Source organism: Acinonyx jubatus, chromosome B2 (assembly GCF_027475565.1).
Source record: "Acinonyx jubatus isolate Ajub_Pintada_27869175 chromosome B2, VMU_Ajub_asm_v1.0, whole genome shotgun sequence".
NCBI lineage: Eukaryota > Metazoa > Chordata > Mammalia > Carnivora > Felidae > Acinonyx > Acinonyx jubatus.
The window spans coordinates 118,748,869-118,771,702 of NC_069385.1; the positions used below are offsets into that span (position 1 = coordinate 118,748,869).

General features: G+C 36.2%; 1 pseudogene; it reads right to left on the bottom strand.

Moving 5' to 3' along the window:
- Positions 1 to 1,378: 1,378 nt before the first annotated feature.
- Positions 1,379 to 3,103, bottom strand: LOC106983470 (high mobility group protein B1-like; annotated as a pseudogene).
- Between the last annotated feature and the right edge of the window lie 19,731 nt (positions 3,104 to 22,834).

The window sequence follows — 22,834 nt, forward strand, 5'->3', positions numbered from 1 at the left end:
ACTATTTATATGTCGATAGTTTATTCCTTTTATATTTTTGAGTTGAAGTCCATGATAAGAATATGCCACAATTTTTCCACCCATTTTCCTGCTAACGGACATTTGGAATGTTTCTGGGTTTGGGCTACTGTGAATAAAGCTGCTATAAATATTCACTTTAAAGTCTATTGTGGACCTATTTAATTTCTCTTATAATTTTATTTTCATTCCTTGTCATTTATTGTCAAAAAATTTTTGTACCACCTAAGATCACATAGTTTTTGTCGTTACTTGTGCATTATATATTTGTTTTTAATTTTCTTTTTCTTTTTGCTTTATTCTGTTAATATAGTGAATCACATTCATTCTTTTTTTAATGCTATACAAAACTTCCATTTCTAGGATTAAACTGTATTTGTTCATTATGTATTATGGTTTTGATTTATTACTGGTTTTGACTTACTACTACTTTCATTAGCTTTTTTTCATCTGTGCAACCCATTCTGTGGGTTGGCTTTTCACTCTCTTGATAGTGTCTTTTGATGTACAGAAGGTAAAGTAATCTAATTTATGTAATTTCTCCTTTGTTGCCTGTACTGTTGATGTCATATGGAGGAAATCATTGCAAAAATTCAAAGTCATGAAGATTTTATCTACTTTTATTTTAATAGTTTTATAGTTTTAACTCTTAAATTTAAGGTTTTTTGAGGCACCTGGGTAGCTCAGTCAGTTAAGTGTTTGACTTCAGCTCAGGTCATGATCTCATGGTTCATGAGCTCAAGCCCCACATAGGGCTCTGTGCTGAGAGCTGAGTCTGGAGCCTGCTTCAGATTCTGTGTCTCCCTCTCTCTCTCTGTCCCTCCCTACTTGCACTCTGTCTCTATCTCAAAAATAAATAAACATTAAAAAAACATTTTAAATTTAAGGTTTTTTTGTCCATTTTAAATTAATTTTTGTATGTATATGGTGTAAGGGTGGGAGTCCAACTTTATTCTTTTGCATATGGATATCGGATTTTCATAGCACCATTTGTTGAAAAGACTATTCTTTTCCCATTGAACGATCTTGGCAACCTCATCGAAAATTATTTTACCATATATGTGAGAGGTTACTTCTGGGCTTTCTGTTCTATTTCATTGCTCTATGTGTCTATCCTTATGCCAGTACCATTCTGCTTTGATTACCATGGTTTTGTGGTAAGATTTTAAATCATAAAGTGTGAGTCCACCGTCTTTGAGGGTATATATATGTATATATATGTACATATATATACATATATATGTATGTATATATATATATGTATGTACATATATGTGTGTATATATATATGTACATATATGTGTGTATATATATATATATATATTTACTTAGAAGCATTCAGAATGTCAACAAAGCAGCTATAACTTCTTTTTTTCAATCACAGAGCTGTTATTCAGCTAACAGAACAATTATTTCATATAAGTAGCTTTGGAAGATAAGAAAACTACCATCCCCAATGTAACTAATTTGTCCTATGCACTAACAAGAATGTGCTTTAAATGTCCGTGTCAATTTAAAACCCCTATACTGTACCAGGCAAGGTTAGTGGCTACTGAAAATACCACCAGGACAGGGCTTTCTAAAGACACATTCAGTAGTGTGTTAATTTATACCAAAAAAGACACTGTGCAGTTTAAAAATATATCTTATACAGTCTTACATTTCATTTTTTTTCTTTAAAAGGACTGAGTGTTGTACAGGGGGTTAAATGCTTTATAGACAAAAAAAATGTCTAGAACCAACTTATTCATCACCATCATATTCTTCATCTTCATCTTCTTCATCTTCCTCATCCTCCTCTTCCTTCTTTTTCTTGCTTTTTTCAGCCGCGATGACTCCCTTCTTTGCTGCATCAGGCTTTCCTTTAGTTCACTAGGCAGTAATATCCTTTTTATATTTTTGCTTCAGCTTAGCAGCCTTATTATCATAAGACTGCTTTTCATCTGCAACAGTTTTTTCACATCTCTCCCAGTTTCTTTGCAATGTCACCAATGGATAAGCCAGCATCTTCTCCTTTGGTTTTTGGTTGATACTCTGAACAAAACAAGAGGAAGGCCAAAGGAGGCCTGTTGGGTGCATTGGGATCCTTGAACTTCTTTTTTGTTTTCCCTTTAGGGGGGATATAAATTTTCATTTCTCTTTCATAATGGGCCTTGTCTGCCTTTGCCATGTCTTCAACTTTTCCTTTCTCTTTAGTAGACATGATCTTCCAGTTCTCTCAGCACTTCTTAGAAAACTCTGAGAAGTTGACTGAAACATCTATGTGCTTCTTTTTTGTGTCTCTCTTGACAAGTTTGCACAGAGAATGCATATGATGACATTTCCTCTCTGCTTCTTAGGATTTCCTCTGCAAATGTTTATTTTCCTCAGTGAGGCACAGAATTGCCCAGTGCCTCGCTGACTCTCAGTTGCCCCCAAACTATCTCTATTGAGCTCATTGTACTGCAATAGCTATGAGAGTGAGAGCCAGACACAGCATCTTTGTTGTTTTTCAATATTGTTTTAGTTACTTGGCATTTCTTGAAATTCACATAAACCTTAGGATGGCAATGATATTTATTTCTTTTCATGCTTTAAAAATATTATTCCTCTCTCATTTGTCTTACACTATATTAAGTGAGAAATATGCTGTTATCCTTATATTTTTTCCACTTTATACAATGTTGCTTTTTTCTCTGGATGCTTTTGAGATTTTTTTTAATCCCTGGTTTTGAGAAATTTGATTATAACATGCTTTGGTTTAGTTTTCTTTGTTTTAAGTATTTGTAGAGATGATCTATGGACTTAGTTTGCATCGAATTTGAGATAAATTTGGGTCACTATTTTTCAAAACAGATATTTTGGCACATTTGAATTGTCTCACAGCTCACTGATACAATGTTTATTTTTCCCCCAAGTTCTTATTTTCTCAGTATCTCATTTTGTATGGACTCTGTCTTCGAACTCACTAATTTTTTCTTCTGCAATGTCTAATCTGCAGCTAATCACAGCTAATGTAGTTTCCATGTCTAACATTTTAGCTTTCCTACCTAGAATTTTGATTTGAGCTTTTTTAAAGTATCTTCTAGATTTTGACTTAACATGGTCAATCTTTTCTAATCTTCTTGAACATATAAAATATAGTTATACTAACTTTTAATGCCTTTACTAATTCTATTATCGATGTCACTTCTGGTTACTTGCCAATTGGTTGATTTTTCTCCTATTTTCTCCTATTTCTCCTATTTCTCCTATTCTCATATTTTCTTGCTTCTTTGAATGGTTGATAACTTTCAACTGGATGTCAAACATTGTTAATTTTCCTTATTAGATGATAGATATTTTTGCATTCCATAGTTTTGAGATTTGTTCTAAAACAATTTCTTGGCATGATGTGATCCTTTGGGGCATTATTTTTAGGATTATTAGGCAGAATCAAAAACTGTGTTTAGTGTAGGGCTAAATTCTCCCAACTACTAAGGTAAAACTGTTCTGAGTGCTCTACCTGACGTCTCATGAGTTGTGAGGTTTTCCACTTCAACTAATAGACAATAAACAAGAACTATTCTGGACCCTGTGTGGACTCCATTGATTGTTTCCTCTAATCTTCTCAGGTGGTTCTTCTCCAACCTTGGGTAGTTTCCTTATATATATTCACTGTTCAATGTTCAGTTGAAGACTGAAGGGAAATCTTCTGCAGATTTCTGGGATATTTTCTCCCTGTGTGTGTGCAGTTATTTCTTCTCTGGCACTTTGCAAACTCTAGCAACTTTTGGTTTCCTAGATTGATTCATCAAATCAGAGAGAGAAAGTTAGGTTCTTCCAGGATTCCTGGAAACTTTCTCTAGGCAGTCAGCTGGAATAATTGTAGGACTTCCTTCATTTGTTTTCTACCTCTCAGATATCATTGTCCTTCAATGTCTGACGATGAATGTCTCAAGACTTACTGTTTCATGTATTTTATTTAGGGTTTTGTTGTTGTTGTTGTTGTTGTTGTCATTGTCGTTGTTATTTCAAGCCTTTGTTACCCCATCTTGATCGAAAGCAGAAGTCTTATGCTTAGATTTTGATTGAGATTTCATTGAATCCATATACCAATTTTGTGAGAATTTAAATCTCTTTTAATAGTAAATATTTTATTTTATTTTTTAAAATTAATTTATTATTTTTAAATTTACATCCAAGTTAGTTAGCATATAGTGCAACAATGATTTCAGGAGTAGATTTGTTAATGCCCCTTATCCATTTATCCCTTCCTCCCTCCCAAAACCACTCCAGAAACATGCTGTTTATTCTCTATACTTAAGAGTCTCTTACATTTTGTCACTCTCTCCATGTTTATATTATTTTTGCTTCCCTTCCCTTATGTTCATCTGTTTTGTATCTTAAATTCCTCATATGAGTGAAGTCATACGATATTTGTTTTCCTCTGACCAACTAATTTCACTTAGCATGATATCTTCCAGTTCCATCCACATAGTTGCAAATGGCAAGATTTCATTCTTTTTGATTGCCAAGTAATACTCCATTGTATGTGTGTATATATACATATATATACATATAAGGTATACATATATACCACATCTTCTTTATCCATTCTTCCATTAGGGACATTTGGGCTCTTCATACTTTGGCTATTGTTGATAGTGCTGCTATAAACATTGGGGTGCATGTGCCCCTTCAAAACAGCACACCTGTATCCCTTGGATAAATACCTAGTAGTGCAATTACTGGGTTGCAGGGTAGTTCTCTTTTTAATTTTTTGAGGAATCTCCATAATGTTTCCCAGAGTGGCTGCACCAGTTTGCATTCCCACCACCAGTGCAAAAGAGTTCCTCTTTATCTACATCCTCACCAACATCTATTGTTAACTGAGTTGTTAATGTTAGACATTCTGACAGGTGTGAGGTGGTATCTCATTGTGGTTTTGATTTGTATTTCCCTAATGATGAGTGATGTTGAGCATTTTTTCACATGTCTGTTAGCTATCTGGATGTCTTATTTGGAAAAGTATCTATTCATGTCTTGTGACCATTTCTTCACTGGATTATTTGTTTTTTGAGTGTTGAGTTTGATAAGTTCTTTATAGATTATGGATACTAACCCTTTGTCTGATATGTCATTTGCAAATATCTTCTCCCAAATATCGGTTGCCTTTTAGTTTTGCTGATTGTTTCCTTCGCTGTGCAGAAGCTTTTTATTTTGATGAGGTCTCAATAGTTCATTTTTGCTTTTGTTTCCCTTGCCTCTGGAGATGTGTTGAGTAAGAGGTTGCTGTGGCCGAGGTCAAAGAGGTTGTTGCCTGTTTTCTCCTCTAGGATTTTGATGGCTTTTTGTATTACATTTAGGTCTTTCATCCATTTTGAGTTTATTTTTCTGTATAGTGTAAGAAACTGGTCCAGTTTCATTCTTCTGCATGTTGGTGACCAGATTTCCCAGCACTGTTTGCAGAAGAGACTGTCTTTATTCTACTGGATATTCTTTCCTGCTTTTGTCAAAGATTAGTTAGCCATACATTTGTGGGTCCATTTCTGGGTTTTCTATTCTGTTCCATTGATCTGAGTGTCTGTTTTTGTGCCAGTACCATACTGTCTTGATGATTGCAGCTTTATAATACATCTTGAAGTCTGGGATTGTGATGCCTCCAGCTTTGGATTTTTTTTCAAGATTGTTTTGGCTATTTGTGGTCTTTTCTGGTTCCATACAAATTTTAGGATTGTTTGTTCTAGCTCTGTGAAGAATGCTGGTGTTGTTTTGATATGAACTGCATTGAACATGTAGATTGCTTTGGATAGTATTGACATTTTAACAATGTTCTTCTAATCCAGGAGGATGGAGTATTTTTCCTTTTGTGTGTGTGTCTTCTTCAATTTCTTTCATAAGCTTTGTAGAGTTTTCAGTGTATTGATTTTTCACCTCTTTGGTTAGGTTTATTTATAGGTATTTTATGGTTTTCGGTTTTATTCCATTGTAAATGGGATCAATTCCTTGAATTCTCTTTCTGTTGCTTCATTACCGGTGTATAAGAATGCAACTGATTTTTGTGCATTGATTTTATATCCTGTGACTTTATTGAATTCATGGATCAGTTCTAATAGTTTTTGGGTGGAATCTTTTGGGTTTTCCATACAGAGTATCATGTCATCTGTGAAGAGTGAAAGTTTTACTTCCTCCTAGCTGATTTTGCTGTTTTTATTCCTTTGTGTTACCTGATTGATGACGTTAAGACTTCCAATACTGTGTTGAGTGACAGTGGCAAGAGTGCATATCCCTGTCATGTGGGTATCCTGACCTTTGGGGGAAAGCTCTCAGTTCTTCCCCATTGAGAATGATTAGTGGTGGGTCTTTCATATATGGCTTTTATGATCTTCAGGTATGATCCTTCTATCCCTACTTTTCTGAGGGTTTTTCTCAAGAAAGGATGCTAGATTTTGTCAAATGCTTTCTCTGAATCTTTTAAGAGGATCATGTAGTTTTGTCCTTTCTTTTATTGATTGATGTATCACATTGTTTTGTGAATAATGAACCAGCTCTGCATCCCAGGTATAAATCCTAGGTGGTCGTGGTGAATAATTCTTTTAATGTATTGTTGGATCTGGTTGGCTGGTATCTTGTTGAGGATTTTTGCATCCATGTTCATCAGGGAAATTGGTCTGTAATTCTCCTTTTTAGTGGGGTCTCTGTCTGGTTTTGGAATGAAGGTAATGCTGGCTTCATAGAAAGAGTTTGTTTCCAGTTTTCCTTCCATTTCTATTTTTTGGAACAGCTTCAAAAGAATAGATATTAGCTCTTCTTTAAATGTTTGGTAGACTGGGGCGCCTGGGTGGCTCAGTTGGTTAAGCGTCCGACTTCAGCTCAGGTCATGATCTCACGGTCCGTGAGTTCGAGCCCCGCGTCAGGTTCTGGGCTGATGGCTCAGAGCCTGGAGCCTGCTTCCGATTCTGTGTCTCCCTCTCTCTGCCCCTCCCCAGTTCATGCTCTGTCTCTCTCTGTCCCCCCCCCAAAAAAAATAAACGTTAAAAAAAAAAATTAAAAAATAAATAAATAAATAAATAAATGTTTGGTAGAATTCCCCTGGAAAGCCATCTGGCCTTGGACTCTTGTTTTTTGGGAGATTTTTAATTAGTAATTCAATTTCTTTGCTGGTTATGTATATATTCAAATTTTCTATTTCTTCCAGTTTCAGTTTTGGTAGTTTATATGTTTCTAGGAATTTGTCCCTTTCTTCCAGGTTGCCATTTTATTGGCGTATAATTGCTCATAATATTCTCTTTTTATTTTTTTGTACTCCTGCAGTGTTGGTTGTAATCTCTCCTCTTTCATTCTTGATTTTATTTATTTGGGTCCTTTTTCTTTTTGATCAAATTGGAGAGTGGTTTATTAATTTTGTTAATTCTTTCAAAGAACCAGCTCCTGGTTTCATTGATCTGTTCTACTGTTTTGTTTTGTTTGTTTGTTTGTTTGTTTTGGTAGCATTGATGCTCTAATCTTTATTATTTCCTGTCTTCTGCCGGTTTTGGGTCTTATTTGCTGCTCTTTTTCCAGCTCATTAAGGTGTAGGGTTAGGTTGTGTATTGGAGAGCTTTCTTCCTTCTTTAGGAAGGCCTGACTGGCTATATACTTCCCTCTTATGACCACCTTTGCTGCATCCCAGAGGTTTTGGGTTGTGGTGCTATCATTTTCATTGGCTTCCATGTACTTTTTAATTTCCTCTTTAACTTCTTGGTTAACCCATTCATTCTTTAGTAGGATGTTCTTTAGTCTCCAAGTGTTTCTTATCTTTCCAAAATTTTTCTTGTGGTTGATTTCGAGTTTCATAGCGTTGTGGTCTGAAAATATGCGCGGTATGATCTCGATCTTTTTGTACTTGTTAAGGGCTGATTTGTGTCCCAGTATGTGACCTATTCTGGAGAATGTTCCACGTGCACTGGAGAAGAATGTGTATTCTGCTGCTTTAAGATAAAATGTTCTGAATATATCTGTTAAATTTATCTGGTCCAGTGCATCATTCAAAGCTATTGTTTCCTTGTTGATTTTTCTGCTTAGATGATCTTTCCATTGTTGTAAGTGGAATGTTGAAGTCCCCTACTATTATGGTATTATTATCTATGAGTTTCTGTATGTTTGTGATTGATTTACATATTCGGGTGCTTCCACACTTGGAGCATAAATATTTACAATTGTTAGGTCTTCTTGGTGGATAGACCCCTTAATTATGAAATAATGCCCTTCTTCATCTCTTGTTACCATCTTTATTTTAAAATTTAGGTTGTCCCATATAAGTATGGCTCCTCTGCTGTCTTTTGGTGACCATTAGCATGACTGATAATTCTCCATCCCCGTACTTTCAACTTGAAGGTGTTTTTAGGTCTAAAATGGGTCTTTTGTAAACAGCATATAGATAGCTTCAACAGTCTCTACCAAATGTCCTTCCAGCAGTGGAACCGCTTTTCCCCGTGTGGCCCGAGAACCTCCCAGACCCCACTCTGCTCCTGGGGATTCACTCTTCCCACCAGAACACCACCAGTTATTGAGCTGCGGAGTTTCAGACTCTGCACTCCCCCTGTTTATAAAGTCTTAATTGAATTTAAACCCTCTCCTTTTGCTTTTTTCCCTTTTTTATTCAGTCTCTTGCAGCTGTTTCTACTCTTCCACTTTCTCCCCAGCTTCTTTTGGGGGAGAGGGTGCTTTTTCCATACTCTACCCCCATCTCCATCCTCTCTGTGCATGAAAAATCAGCTCCCTGCCCTCCGCAGCTTCTCTCTCCCCCAGTTCACCTCTCCACGCTGTGTACCTGCTGAGTTCCATTGTTCAGGTTGTGCAGATCGTTGTGTTAATCCTCAAATCAGTTTTCTAGGTGTGCAAGGTGGTTTAGTGTTGATCTGGATGCATTTCAGGGATGAGAGACAAAAAGAACTTCTATGCTGTTCCACCATCTTTGTCCCTCCTGTGATCAAATATTCTAAACATAAACTTAGAATATTGAAGTTTTGAGCCTTTTTCTTAGTATTTATTCAAGTGCAAGTGAAATAATGTATATTTAGCAACTGCAAAAAATTCCACAGTTAAATTATTAGCATTAATGAGTTTATCAAGGTTATTAGATATAAGAATATAAGAATAAGATACAAGGTTATATAGATATAAGAATAGATATTAGATATAAGAATATAAATACTATTTCCAAGTATTTTGTAATTTTGATAATAATGTGAATTGTATCCCTTTTTCAAATTGTATGTTCTGTATATTTTGGTTCTATAGAAGTGCCTTAGTTCTTAAATATTATTCTCATATCTAATAACTTTGGTAAACCCATGAATTCCAATAATTTAACTGTGGAATTTTTTTGCAGTTAATAAATATATAATTATTTCAATTGCACATAAGTTTTATTCCCTCTGTTCCAACAATGATTAAAACTCCCAAACTCTATAGTATATCCTTTTATCAGAATTTATGATTGAAATACTAAGATATGCTACATTCCTGTTTTCCAAAAGTTGGGAGATAGAATCAGAACTAAGTCTTGCTAATTGGTTAGACCCAGATACCTGTCATGTGACTGACTTTTCTTATTAGATCATGGCTAAGCCATGTGGGTTTGGGACCAATATTCTGGAAGCTGAAGGGAGGGAAAAGTTGTGGGAAATCAAATCAATAGGGAAAGCAAATATTAAAGCAAAGGGGTTAATATTAGGATCTACCACACAAGGCCAAGTTACACTCTCATCTAATAAATTCTTATATAAATAATTGCCTTTTAGAAGCCTTCTGATTAGTCAATAAACAACTATGCAATTAGAGGTTTCTTTTCTGGCAACGTCTTACATTTTCTTTCTATTCACCTTTCTTCCTCTCTCCGGTTTTCAGACATTGTCTCAGGTGCGTTCTTAGTCCTTTTAATTCTGGTCGGCATGATATTTCATCCCCATATTTATGTTCTCCTTAATGTCTAGTCATTAAGGGGAAAATCTAAGGGAAAAATTGCTCCAGATTCAACCACAATTCACCACTTTAGCAACCATAAACTAGACAGAGATACCATATATTATTGCCTAGATCACTTTAACAATAGTCTCCTTGTTCTTTTCCTCCCAGTACTGACTAATCTTAATACAACAGCAATAATAACTGTTCAATGTCTTACTAAAGACATAAGTTGGAACATGTCATTTTTCTATTCAATGACCCAAAACATTCCCTATTTCACTCAAGTTAAAAATCAAAGTTGTTATTAGATTACTAGATGTTATATGATCTGTTACTTTTCTGACCTCTTCTCCAATTACTGTACTCCTGTCTCCTTCACACCAGTCACATGACTCTTTCCATTCCTTAAAAACACCAGGCATGTTCCTGTCTTATGAACTTTGTTGTGGTTGCTTCCTCTGACTGGAAAATTCTTCATCCAGAAATCCACTTAGATAACTCTTTTTCATCCTCCAGTTTTTACTCAAGTGTTATCTTCTCACTCAGCCTGTCCAGGCTGATCGATTCAAATTGAACCCCACCTTCTCTTGCAGCTCCCAGTAGTCCCCATTTATTGCTAATATTTTCTTTTCCCTTAGCAGTTAGCACTTTCTAATGTGCTTCATTCCTGAGTGGTATGCTAACTTCAATAATGGTTCAAATTCTTCATCTTTCTCCATATACACGCTCAGAAAAACTCTCAAAATGATAAAATTATACATATGGAGAACAGTTTAGCTATTGCCAGGGGTTAGGAACAGAAGGAAGAGATTGGCGCTGGCTATTTAGCATGGCTATAAGCGGATAACATGAGTGAAATACTTATGGTGAGGCAACAGCTCTGTGTCATGATTGAGCTGGTGGTTATATGAATTCATACATGTGATAAAATTGCATGGAACTAGACACACACACAAATATAAGTGCATGTAACACTGGTCATATCTGAATAAAATGGGTTGTATTCATTGTAATTCTTTGGTTTTTACATTGTACTACAATGAATTCAAACAATGATGTTGGGAATGTAAAATGGTACAACCAGTTGGAATTCAGTTTGTCAGAGTCTTACAAATTTCAACTTATTTCTCTGCTATGAGGTAACAATTTCACTCATGATATTTACCCAAGCAAAATGTAAACAAACATACACAAAAAAGTTGTACAACAAGGTTAAGCAGAATTATTCATAAATGCCAAATACTAGAAATAACATAAATGTCTATCAATAGGTAAGTGGATAAGTAATTTTCATATATTCACATGATGAAATAATACCAATAAAGGAAACAAATTTCTGGTAGATTCAACAACATCAACAGTTATGATGAATGAAATCAGAACAATATTTGCTTCAGGGTAGAGGAGTGGATGGAAATGGGCATAAGAAAGCTTTCTGGGATGATCAAAATCCCATCACTTTTTTGGGTTGGTAGAAACAGAGGTGTATATATTTGTCAAAACTCAAAAATCTTGAATGTTATTTTAGACGTAAACTAAATCAATACAATTACAATATTAACTTGTTACATGTTTTAATGAAATCTTCCTACATCTTTAACTAAATAATGTCTGTTCAGTTCATAAGTACAGAGTAAATTTTAATAAAACCCATCACAATGATACTGGTTTTATACATTTTACACTCTTTCAACTGTAATTGTATATGCTGAAATTCTATTATTTGATGCATACAAGCTTAAAAGTGTGTTCATTTCTAGTGAATTGAATTATTTTTTTTAAGTTTATTTATTTATTTTGAAGAGAGAGAGAGACAGAGACAGAGAGAGCATGGGTGCATGAGTGAGGGAGGGGGGCAGAAGGAGGGAGAAAGAGAATCCAAATCTCTCTGCACTGACAGCATAGAGCATGCCATGGGGCTTCATCTCACAAACCATGAGATCATGACCTGAGCCAAGTCAAGAGTTGTGTGCTTAACCAACTGAGCTGTCCAGGGCCCCTCTAATAAATGGAATTCTTAATATGTCTTGGTTTTTTTTTTTTATTTTTCAAAATGCCTTTGCCTCAAAGATTAATTTGTTCCATTTACTTAATAAATTTACAACCGCTTTACTTTGGTATATGGTATAACTCTTCATGTAACCCTTTTCTTTAAATGATATAACCATGTGTATTCTTTTATTTTGTAACTTTTGCCTCTTCAGTCTTATGATGGTAATTAATAATATTATGCAGTGTATATTCCAGGAGCTCATTTTTAAAATGTAATATAGATATGTTTGTATTTTATCTGGAGATTTCAATTAAATTACACTTAGTTTTTGTTATCATTTCTTTGTTTAAGCATTTCATACTTGCTTTCTATTTGCCTACTGAATTTTTATTCATTATGTCCTTTGTAATGTTCTAGTACACCCTTTCTCACCTGATCTTCCACAAAAGAATTAGGCCCTACAGAAAATTATTTGAGTGACTATTCTGTCAATTCTCAAAGGAATGTAGATATAAGGAGGAAGTTAATCCATTACATATAATGTTTTAAGTTACTAGAGCTTAATTTTCTCTTAAAATTTTGATGGAGAAAGGATGGTGAAATAAATAAAACTGACAAAAATATGCAGTATCATAGATAACTAGGATGGTTTAGATTTCAGAGATTATATGGATTCTCATATCAAATACTGTAAGTCAAAGTAGTTATGTATAGAAACATGTCCAAAGCCTTCACTGAAATCTTAGTAATAGATTAGTGTGGAAAAATATAAACTTATTATGGATCAGGGTTTCTTATTATCATGACTATTGACATACTGGTCAACTCCCATGGTCCCTACCCACCAGATGCCTATAGCAATGTCCAAGACATAACAAACAAAACTATCAATAGAAATTGACCAATGTCCCCTGGGTGAGCAAAATCATTTCCATTGAGAACAACCACTATAGACAACTACTTCAAGGAGTTTGAATAAAAATGTAAGGATTAGATGGTTCAATTGAGTGTCCAGCTCATATCAGTTCAATTCATGATCTCATGGTTATGGGATTAAGCCCTGCATCAGGTTCTGTGCTGAGTGTGGAGTCTGCTTAAGATTTTCCCTTTCTCTGTCCTTCTGCCCCTTTTGCTCTCTCTCTGTCCCTTTTGCAGGGGAGAGGCAGAGAGAAGGAGGGAGAGAATCCCAAGTAGGTTCCACACTGTCAGTACAGAACCTGACATAGGGCTTGAACTTATGAACAGTGAGATCATGACCTGAGCCAAAACAGAGTTGGATGCTTAACTGACTGAACCACCCAGATGCCCCTAAAATAAAATAAATTTTAAAAAATGTAAGGATTGGATAAAAAAACATGAGATTTAGATTAGATATATTGACATGTACCCCATTTTCTCTAATGTAATTATTCAGTGCTTTTTTTTCTCTAAGTGCCTAGATGATAAAATGTATGGAGACACCACATATAATGGAAAACTTAGTTTTCCTTTTTTCTGTTGATTTTGACTTTTACACAATAAATGTAGTTTATTATTAGTAATGTTGTGAACTGAGGACTTTTATGTGAGGAAAGAATAATAAAAGGGATATGGAAAAAAATGAGAAAGATGTTAAGTGATAAAGCAAATTTTAAAGAGAAAATAATCTAAGGAAATAAAATTTTTAATCAAGAAAGGGAAAGAAAATTTATAGTAAGTAGAACATCATTTTCACTGTGAAAGGAAATAAAATAAAAAAGAGACATGAATTTGTGATAGAAGGGCAGAATGTTTAAGAATTTTCCACTAATGTCTTGTATTTCACTGCTCTGCCAGTACTGCCCTTTTTCAGTCAGGCTTGCTCAGTCCCAGTGTAGCAGGCTCTTTACCCATAATACCAGCAGAAACCCTTGCCCACATCACCTCTACCAACCAGAGAGTTCTGCAGGACTCCAGTTTTACTGGAAGCAGCATTAGGTCTCATTTCACACTTGGCACACTCTGACCAGGGAAAGAACATTGCCCACTGCAGGAAAGGAGGGCCTCTGCAGAAAGCTGGTCTGAAGGAAAAAGCAGCCAAACACAACAGGAGAGCACACACACACACACACACACCAGAGACAACCTGAAGTGCCAGGCCCTGGAAGCTACATGACCTTTACTTCATAAAGCCATTACTTTCAGGAATAGGAAACATAACTTTTTTTCTAACACAGAGACAAAGTCAGTGACCTAGACAAAATCCCAAGACAGAGGAATTCAACCCAAATGAAAGAATAAGATAAGGCCATGGCCGGAGTCCTAAGCTAAACAGATTTAATAACATTCCTGATGGATAATTTAAAGCAATAATCATAAGGATACTCACTTGGCTTGAGAAAAGAACGGAAGACTTCAGGAAGACCCTTACCACAGGGATAAAAGAGCTAACAAAGTTTGAGTCAGAAAGGAAGAATGCAATTACTGAGATTGGAAACAGGCTTGATGCAAGGCACAGGATGTCAGAAGAAACAGAAGAATGAATTAGTGATATACAAGACAAAATAATGGAAAATAATGATGCTGAACAAAAGAGAGAAAGAATTTGGAACATGAGAATAGACTTAGGAACTCAGTGATTCCATCAAATACAATAACTTTGTATTATAAGAGTCCCAGATGGAGAAGGAAGAAGACGAAGAAGAAGAAGAAGAAGAAGAAGAAGAAGAAGAAGAAAGAGGAGGAGGAGGAGGAGAGAAGAAAGGGGGCAGAAAGTTTATTTGAGGAAATAATAGCTGAAAACTTCCCTAATCTGGGGAAGGAAAAAAACATCCAGATTTGGTGGCACAAAGAACTCCCATCAAAATCAACAAAAGCAGGCCAACAAGAAGACATATTATGATTCAATTTGCAAAATATACTGACAAAGAAAAATCTTAAAAGCAACAAGACAAAAGAAGTCCTTAACTTACAAGAGAAGACCCATAAAGCAAGCTGGAGATTTCTCAATAGAAATTTGTATTGAAATTTGTATGGAACTAAAAAAGACCCCAAATAGCCAAAGCAATCTTGAAAAAGAAAAGCAAAGCTGAAGCATCACACTTCCAGACTTCAATTTATATTACAAAGCTGTAGCAATCAAAACAATATGATAGTGTCACAAAATATACACATAGCTCAGTAGAACAGAATAGAAAACCTAATTACATGGTCAATCAATTTTCAACAAAGCAGAAAAGAGTACCCAATGGGAAAAAGTCTTTTCAACAAATGGTGTTGGCAAAACTGGACAGCAACATGCAAAAGAATGAAAGTGGATGACTTTCTTACGCTATACAAAAAAAATAAATTCAAAAGGAATTATAGACCTGGATGTAATACTTTAAAGCATAAAAATCCTAGAAGAGAGCATAGGCAGTAATTTCTCTGACATCAGCCATAGCAACTTTTTTCTAGATAGATCTCCTGAAGCAAGGGAAACAAAAACAAAAATAAACTGTTGCGGCTACTTCAAAATAAAACTTCTGCACAATGAAGGAAACCATTAACAAGACTAAAAGGCCACTTACAGAATGGCAGAAGATATTTGCCAGTGACATAAATGATAAAGAGTTAGTGTCCAAAATCTACAAAGAACTTGTACAAGTCAACTCCCCCCCGCAAAAAAAACCCCAAATTATCCAATTAAGAAAATGGGCAGAAGACACGAACAGACATTTCTCTAAGGAAGACATCCAGATGGCCAACAGACACATGAAAAGATGCTTCCCATCACTTATCATCGGGGAAATGCAAATCAAAACTACAATGAGATATCAGTTCCAATGTGTCAGAATGACTAAAATAAACAACAACAACAACAAACATCAAATGGTGGCTAAGATGTGGAGAAATAAGAACACTCTTATGCTGTTCTTGGGAACACAAACTGGTGTAGCCACTGTAGAAAAATGTATGGAAGTTACTATAAAGGTTAAAAATAAAACTACCTTATGATCCAGTAATCGCAGTACTGGTATTTACTCTCCCTCCCCAAAATTACAAAAACACTAGTTCAAAGGGATACATGAACCCTTATGTTTATAGCAGCATTATTTACAGTAACCAAAGTACTGAAGTAGCCCAAGTATCCATTGACTGATGAATGGATAAAGAAAATGTGGTATCTATATCTATATCTATGTCTATATCTATATCTTACTATCCACAAACACACAGACACACACACACACACACGGAGTACTGTTCAGCCACAGAAAGAATGAAATCTTGTCATTTGCAATGACATGGATGGAGCTAGAGAGTATAATGTTAAGCAAAATAAATCAGAGAAAGACAAATACCATTTTATTTCACCTCTATGTAGAATTCAAGAAACAAAAACAAATGAGCAAAGGGCAAAGAGACAGAGGGAGAAAGAGAGAAGAGAGCAAGAAACAGACTCTTAACTATAAGAGAACAGATGGCTACCAGAGAGGTTGTAGAGGGTAGGTAGGTAAAATAGATGAACAGAATTAAAAAGTGCATTTGTCATGATGAGTATGGAATTGTTGAATCACTATTTTGTACACCTAAAACTAATATAACATTGTGTGTTAACTGTATTGGAATTAAAATAAAAAGAAAAGAAAGATATCACTTGTTCTGGATTGGAAGTATTGATGTTGTTAAAATTTTCATATTATCCAAAGCTGTCTATATTCAATATAATCCCTATCACAATTCTAAAGGCATTTTTCACAGAAATAGAAAAATAGCTCTCAATTTTGTATGGAACCACACAAGATCCCACATTTATCAAAGCAATCTGCAAAGCAACTATGAGAAATAAGAACAATGCTGGAGGCATCATACTTCCTGATTTCAAATTGTACTACAAAGCTATAGTAATCTAAGCAACATGATGCTGGCATAAAAATAGAAATAATGGAACAGAATAAGGAGCTCAGAAATAAACCCCTGAATTTACAGTCAACTAATATTTGACAAAGGAGCCAAGAATACTCAACAGGAAAAGATAATCTTTTCAATAAATGGTGTAGGGGAAACTGGATAACCACATGCAGAAAAATGAAATCAAACCCCTCTCTTATACCATTCATAAAAATTAACTTGACATGGATCAAAAACTTAAACATAAAAGCTGAAACTGTATAACTTCTAGAAGAAAATATAGGTGAAAATATCCTTGGCATTGACCTTGGCAACAATTTTTAGATATGATACACAAAACACTAGCATCAAGAGCAAAAATAAAAATCAACAAATGGGACTACATCTAACTTCTGCACAACAAAAGAAACAACAAAATAGAAAGTTAACCTACAGAATAGGAGAAAATATTTGTAAACTTTGTCTTGGATAAGGAGGTCATGTCCAAAATAAATAAAGAACTCACACAACTCAAAATTTTTTAAATTTAAAAACAAAAAACAAAAAAACAAGCAATCCAATCAAAAAATGCACAGAGGAACTGAATAGACATTTTTCAAATATGGCCTCCAAATGATCAACAGGTGCATTAAAAGATGTTTAATGTTACTAATCATCAGGAAAATGCAAATCAAAACTACAATTAGATATCACCTCACACCTGTTAATATGGCTGTCATCAAAATGATAAGTTATAACAAGTGTCAAGGATGGTGGAGAACAGGGGACCCTTGTGTACTGTTGACAGGAATGTAAACTTGGAACAGCCACTATGGAAAGAGTATGACGTTTTCTCAAAAAATTAAAAATAAAACTAACATATGATCAAGTAATCACACTTCTGAGTATATAAAGGAAATAAAAACAGGATATTGAAGATATATATATATATACTCCATGGTTTATTGAAGCATTATTCACAATAGCCAAGATATGGAAACAATCTAAGTTGTTTATGAATATCATTCAGCCATGAGAAAGAACGAAATCCTGCCTTTTACAACAACATGGATGGACATTGAGGGCCTTTCTAAGTTAAATAAGTCAGGCACAGAAAGATAAATACTGTGTGATATAACTTAAATGTGAGATATAAAAAAAGGTAAACTCAGAAACAGAGCAGAATGATAGTTGCCAGAGGCTAGGGGTGAGAAAATTGGGAAGATACTGGCCAAAGGTTACAAACTTGCAACAACAATATGAATACTTCCTGGAACTCTAATACTATTCTGATTACATTCAGCAACACTGCAGTATGTATATCTAAGTTATCAAAGAACTAGATCTTATTGAAATTATGCTGTATATAAAAAGTCTTTCCAGTAACATCTTTCCTTTAGATAAAGGTGATTATAAACGTTAGTGTGGAAGCCTAAGTGAATATCCCTGTGCTTAAGGCCTTGAAATTACACTGTAATTCAAGAGATAGAGCAAGAGTGGGGGAGAGGCAGAAAGAGAGGGAGAGAGAGAATCCCAAGAAGGCCCCGTGTTGTCAGTGTGGCGCCATGAACCAAGATATCATGACTTGAGTTGAAACCAAGAGTTGGACACATAACCTACTGAGCCACCAAAGTGCTCCATCAGCTCACCACTTATTAAGGACTTGGTATTTACACATCTGAGAAACTCAGAGAATACACAAGATCTGTACACTTCACCATAGGTAAATTTAACATCAAAAGGGGAAAAAACCCTACAAATATTAAATTGTAGTTAATTATATGCATACTGAAGTTTTATTGAGAAGTGTATTGGTGACTACAATTTACCTTTAAACTTAACGGATTGGTAAATGAATGGATACAGAGGTCATAAATAAATACAGTAAAATGTTAATGATAGGAATTAGGTTGTGAGTATATGGATGTTTACTGCAAAATTATTTTATCTTTGCCATATTTACAAACTTTTTAAAATTTAAATATGTTTTGGGTAAGTGTAACAATGCAAAATTACCACAAAATTAATAATAAAGATAAAAACTTTTCTTAAAAAGGAAAAGTATGGCTGTGCATGGCATGTTTGTGCTGCATACATATTTTCTATGGCTGGAGACCCAATCTAGAGATAGTTAAACAAGGTTTTGAATACTATGCTACGCATATTGATTGAATTTTGAATCATAGGAACCTACAAATATGAGGAGGTATTTCTTTATATTTGACTGTCTTTAAGAAGGAAAACAGCATAATCAGGCTAACAATTTAAAATTTTATTGTGTCTATAGTGCTAAAATGTATTATAATACTGTGAGGTAAAAAGCCATTGAAAAGTCAAGATACTAGATGGTTCTGAAAGCTGAGAATTTGAGAATCTAGGAGAATGATAAGATCCAGGGAGCCTGGAAGTACTGAAAAAGAAAGACATCTCCACTGGAACTGCAATGGTAGATAAAAGAGAGAGTGAAAACACTGAAAGTTTGGTGTAAGTAAATGATACAACATTTACATGATGTAGTAGAATTTTTCATTGAGTTAAACAAAAAAAGCATTCCAAGAGTTGGTTTAGATACATCTCTCTTTATTAAATGAATTCCTTAGCATCTCCACTGCTTAGCTCATAAATCTCACAGGAAGAAGAACTTTAAATGCCTATTTAGACCAATTCATAGAATGTAATCATTAGCCACTGTTGAGGATTGAAGTGTGTCCCCCCCACCCCACCCAATACGTCGAAGCCCTAATTTTCAGTACCTGTGAATGTGACCTTATCTAGAAATAAGGTCTTGCTGACGATAGAGTTAAAAGAAGATCATTAGGATGTACCTGAATCAAATAAGACTGTGTCCTTATAAAAGGTGGGAAATTTGGACATAGAGACAAACATATACACAGGGGGAACACAGTGTGGGGATGAAGGCAGCGATAAAAATAATGCATCTACAAGCCAAGGAGTGCCAAAGATTGCCAGCAAACCACTGGAAATGAGAAACCCTGCTCTTAGACTTCAAGCCTCCAGAATTATGAAACAATAAATTTGCGTCATTTTAAGTCACTCATCTTGTGGTACTTTAAAACACTCCTGAGGAAATAATGCAGCCACTAATAAAGATGCTCCAGTTTGAGGGAATATAGTGGTGAATGTAGCATAGTTTTTGAATCTTCACGAATTCCTCAAACCCCGCCTCCACCCCAACACACACAGCAACTAGTATAGCAAAACCAAAACACATTGACAATGCCTACAACAACACTAGGTGATATTCTGGCAATGTCTTTTCACTGAACTGTCCCCCTTCCCTATGGAAAGGTAAATACTTTCCTATGGAAAAGTATATTTCATATAACCATCCTTCTCCTCCACTAATTATAGTCATGAAAGAATCTTTCTCCTACCTTCACTGTGAGAATCTGGTAGCATTCCTGGAGATAAATTCATGAAAATGTGGACCATCCAAAGACTTTACTTTCCAGAACTTTCTTCCTCTCATGCTAGTCCACATTCAGCCTTGAGCAATACATCAAAATTACCATTTAAGTGTCCCTACCAGTTTGTGGCTAGAGTGGCTTCTGCTCCAAATAAGCATATCTCAGCTGTACACCTCTCAAATGGCCTGTCTCTCCAAATATGGGGTGGGGGGGACAAGGAGAGTGTGGACTGCCCTGCAACCGCAATTACTTGATAGTTAAAAGAAAAGTAATTTGTTTTAGTTTGTTCAGCTTTTCTTGTAATGATAGGAGTAATTTACAATGTATTTACATGTGGGATTAAAATGGAAGGTGTACAATTTTGGTCAGTAGTAACTTGCTATTAACACAATCAAACTTTCTTGGAGAAATAGCTAATTCCAGGCCTACAGAAGGAAATGGATAAAGTTGGAGGAATGAAATGTGCATAAAGGCTTTCAAAAGCTCCCATGTAGTCCTGGGAATCTGGACAACTAAGTGCAGGCTCAGTTAAGAACTACACATAGCTGTGTGTATGCACAGAAAAGACCTGAAAAAGAAAATCTAATCTTTCACCTATTGCTGACCCGGAAGGTTCTGTGCAAGCAGAAAGTAGGAACAAGGTAGTGCTGTCAACTGCCTGGCTCAGCACTTAAGGTGTGTATCAACATACATATACAGCCTCTTGTCAAAGACTGGAATTTGCTGTTGGTGCCAAAAATTTTCTCTGTGCAATCACTAGATAATGAATAAGCAAACTGAATAGAGACTTCAAGGCTATAGTAAACAAAACATGCAAATTTAAGGAATTAGGTCACAAAAGGATTTAAATAAATACACAACTACAACAAGCAGCAACAAAAACAGCCCATAGGCACGGAAGGAATCTGACTTCAAAAATTGAAACATCATAATATTCCAAATGTCTAGTTTTCAATGAAGAATCATGAAGCAGGGTAAGAAACAGAAAGTTGTCAATACACAGGAAAAGGCTTCTGGGATGATGGCGGCTTAGGAGGACGCTGAGCTCACTGCGTCCTGCGGATCACTTAAATTCAACCCACACCTGCCTAAATAACCCAGAAAATCACCAGAAGACTAGCAGCACGGATTCTCCAGAGGCAAGTGTAGACGAGAGGTCCACGGAAGAGGGTAGGAAGGGCGGAGAGGCAGTGGGCACTACATGGACTGGCGGGAGGGAGCAGGGGTGGAGGGGCAGCCCGCCGGCAAAGCAGAGCCCCTGGGTCTGGCTTGCAAAAGCGGAGGGGCGGGACAGAGTGTTCTGACAGCAAGTGGGATTTGACATCTGGAAGGTTATAAGTTAACAGCTCTGCTCGGAGAATGGGAGTGCTGGAGAATGACGGGGGGAGAGTTCTTGAGCCCCGGACAACAGAGCACAGCTTGACGGGGAACAAAGGCGGTCACCCGCGCCATCTCCCTCGCCCATCCCCCAGCCAAAATCCCAAAGGGAACCAGTTCCTGCCAGGGAACTTGCTTGCACCACACAAACACCCAACGCTGTGCTTCTGCGGATCCATCCCTCCGGTGGGTCTGACTCCCTCCCGGTGCCCCAGGGCCCCTCCCAAAGTGAAGCGAATCTCTCAAGGAAAAGCGAGCTGAGCCTGCCCCTCCCGCCCCTGTGCACCTTGCCGATCCACCCAGCTAATATGCCAGATCCCCAGCACCACAAGCCTGGCAGTGTCCAAGTAGCCCAGATGGGCCACGCCACCCTAAAGGGAATCCTGCCCCTAGGAGAGGGGAAGAGAAGGCACACACCAGTCTGACTGTGGCACCAGCTGTGGGCTGGGGGCAGACATCAGGTCTGACTGCGGCCCCACCCACCAATGCAAGTTATTCAAGACAGCACAGGGGAAGTGCCCGCAGTTCCCCACAACTCCAGGGACTATGCAAAATGACGAAACAGAGGAATTCCCCTCAAAAAAAGTCCCGGAAATAAGGACAGCTAATGAACTGATCAAAAACGATTTAAACAATATAACAGAAAGTGAATTTAGAATAATAGTCATAAAATTAATCACTAGGCTTGAAAACAGTATAAAGGACAGCAGAGAAACTATTGCTACAGAGATCAAGGGACTAAGGAACAGCCAGGAGGAGCTAAAAAATGCTATCAATGAGCTGCAAAATAAAATGGAGACAACCACAGCTCAGATTGAAGAGGCATAGGAGAGAATAGGTGAACTAGAAGATAAAATTATGGAAACAGAAGACGCTGAGAAAAAGAGAGATAAAAAAATCCAGGAGTATGAGGGGAAAATTAGAGAACTAAGTAATGCACTAAAGAGAAATAATCTACTCATAATTGGTATTCCAGAGGAGGAAGAGAGAGGGAAAAGTGCTGAAGGGGTACTTGAAGAAATCATAGCTGAGAACTTCCCTGATCTGGGGAAGGAAAAAGCATTGAAACCCAAGAGGCACAGAGAACTCCCTTCAAATGTAACTTGAATCCATCTTCTGCATGACATATCATAGTGAAACTGGCAAAATACAAGGATAAAGAGAAAATTCTGAAAGCAGCAAGGGATAAACACGCTCTAACATATAAAGGGAGACCTATAAGACCCGTGACCGATCTCTCTACTGAAACTTGGCAGGCCAGAAAGGAATGGCAGGA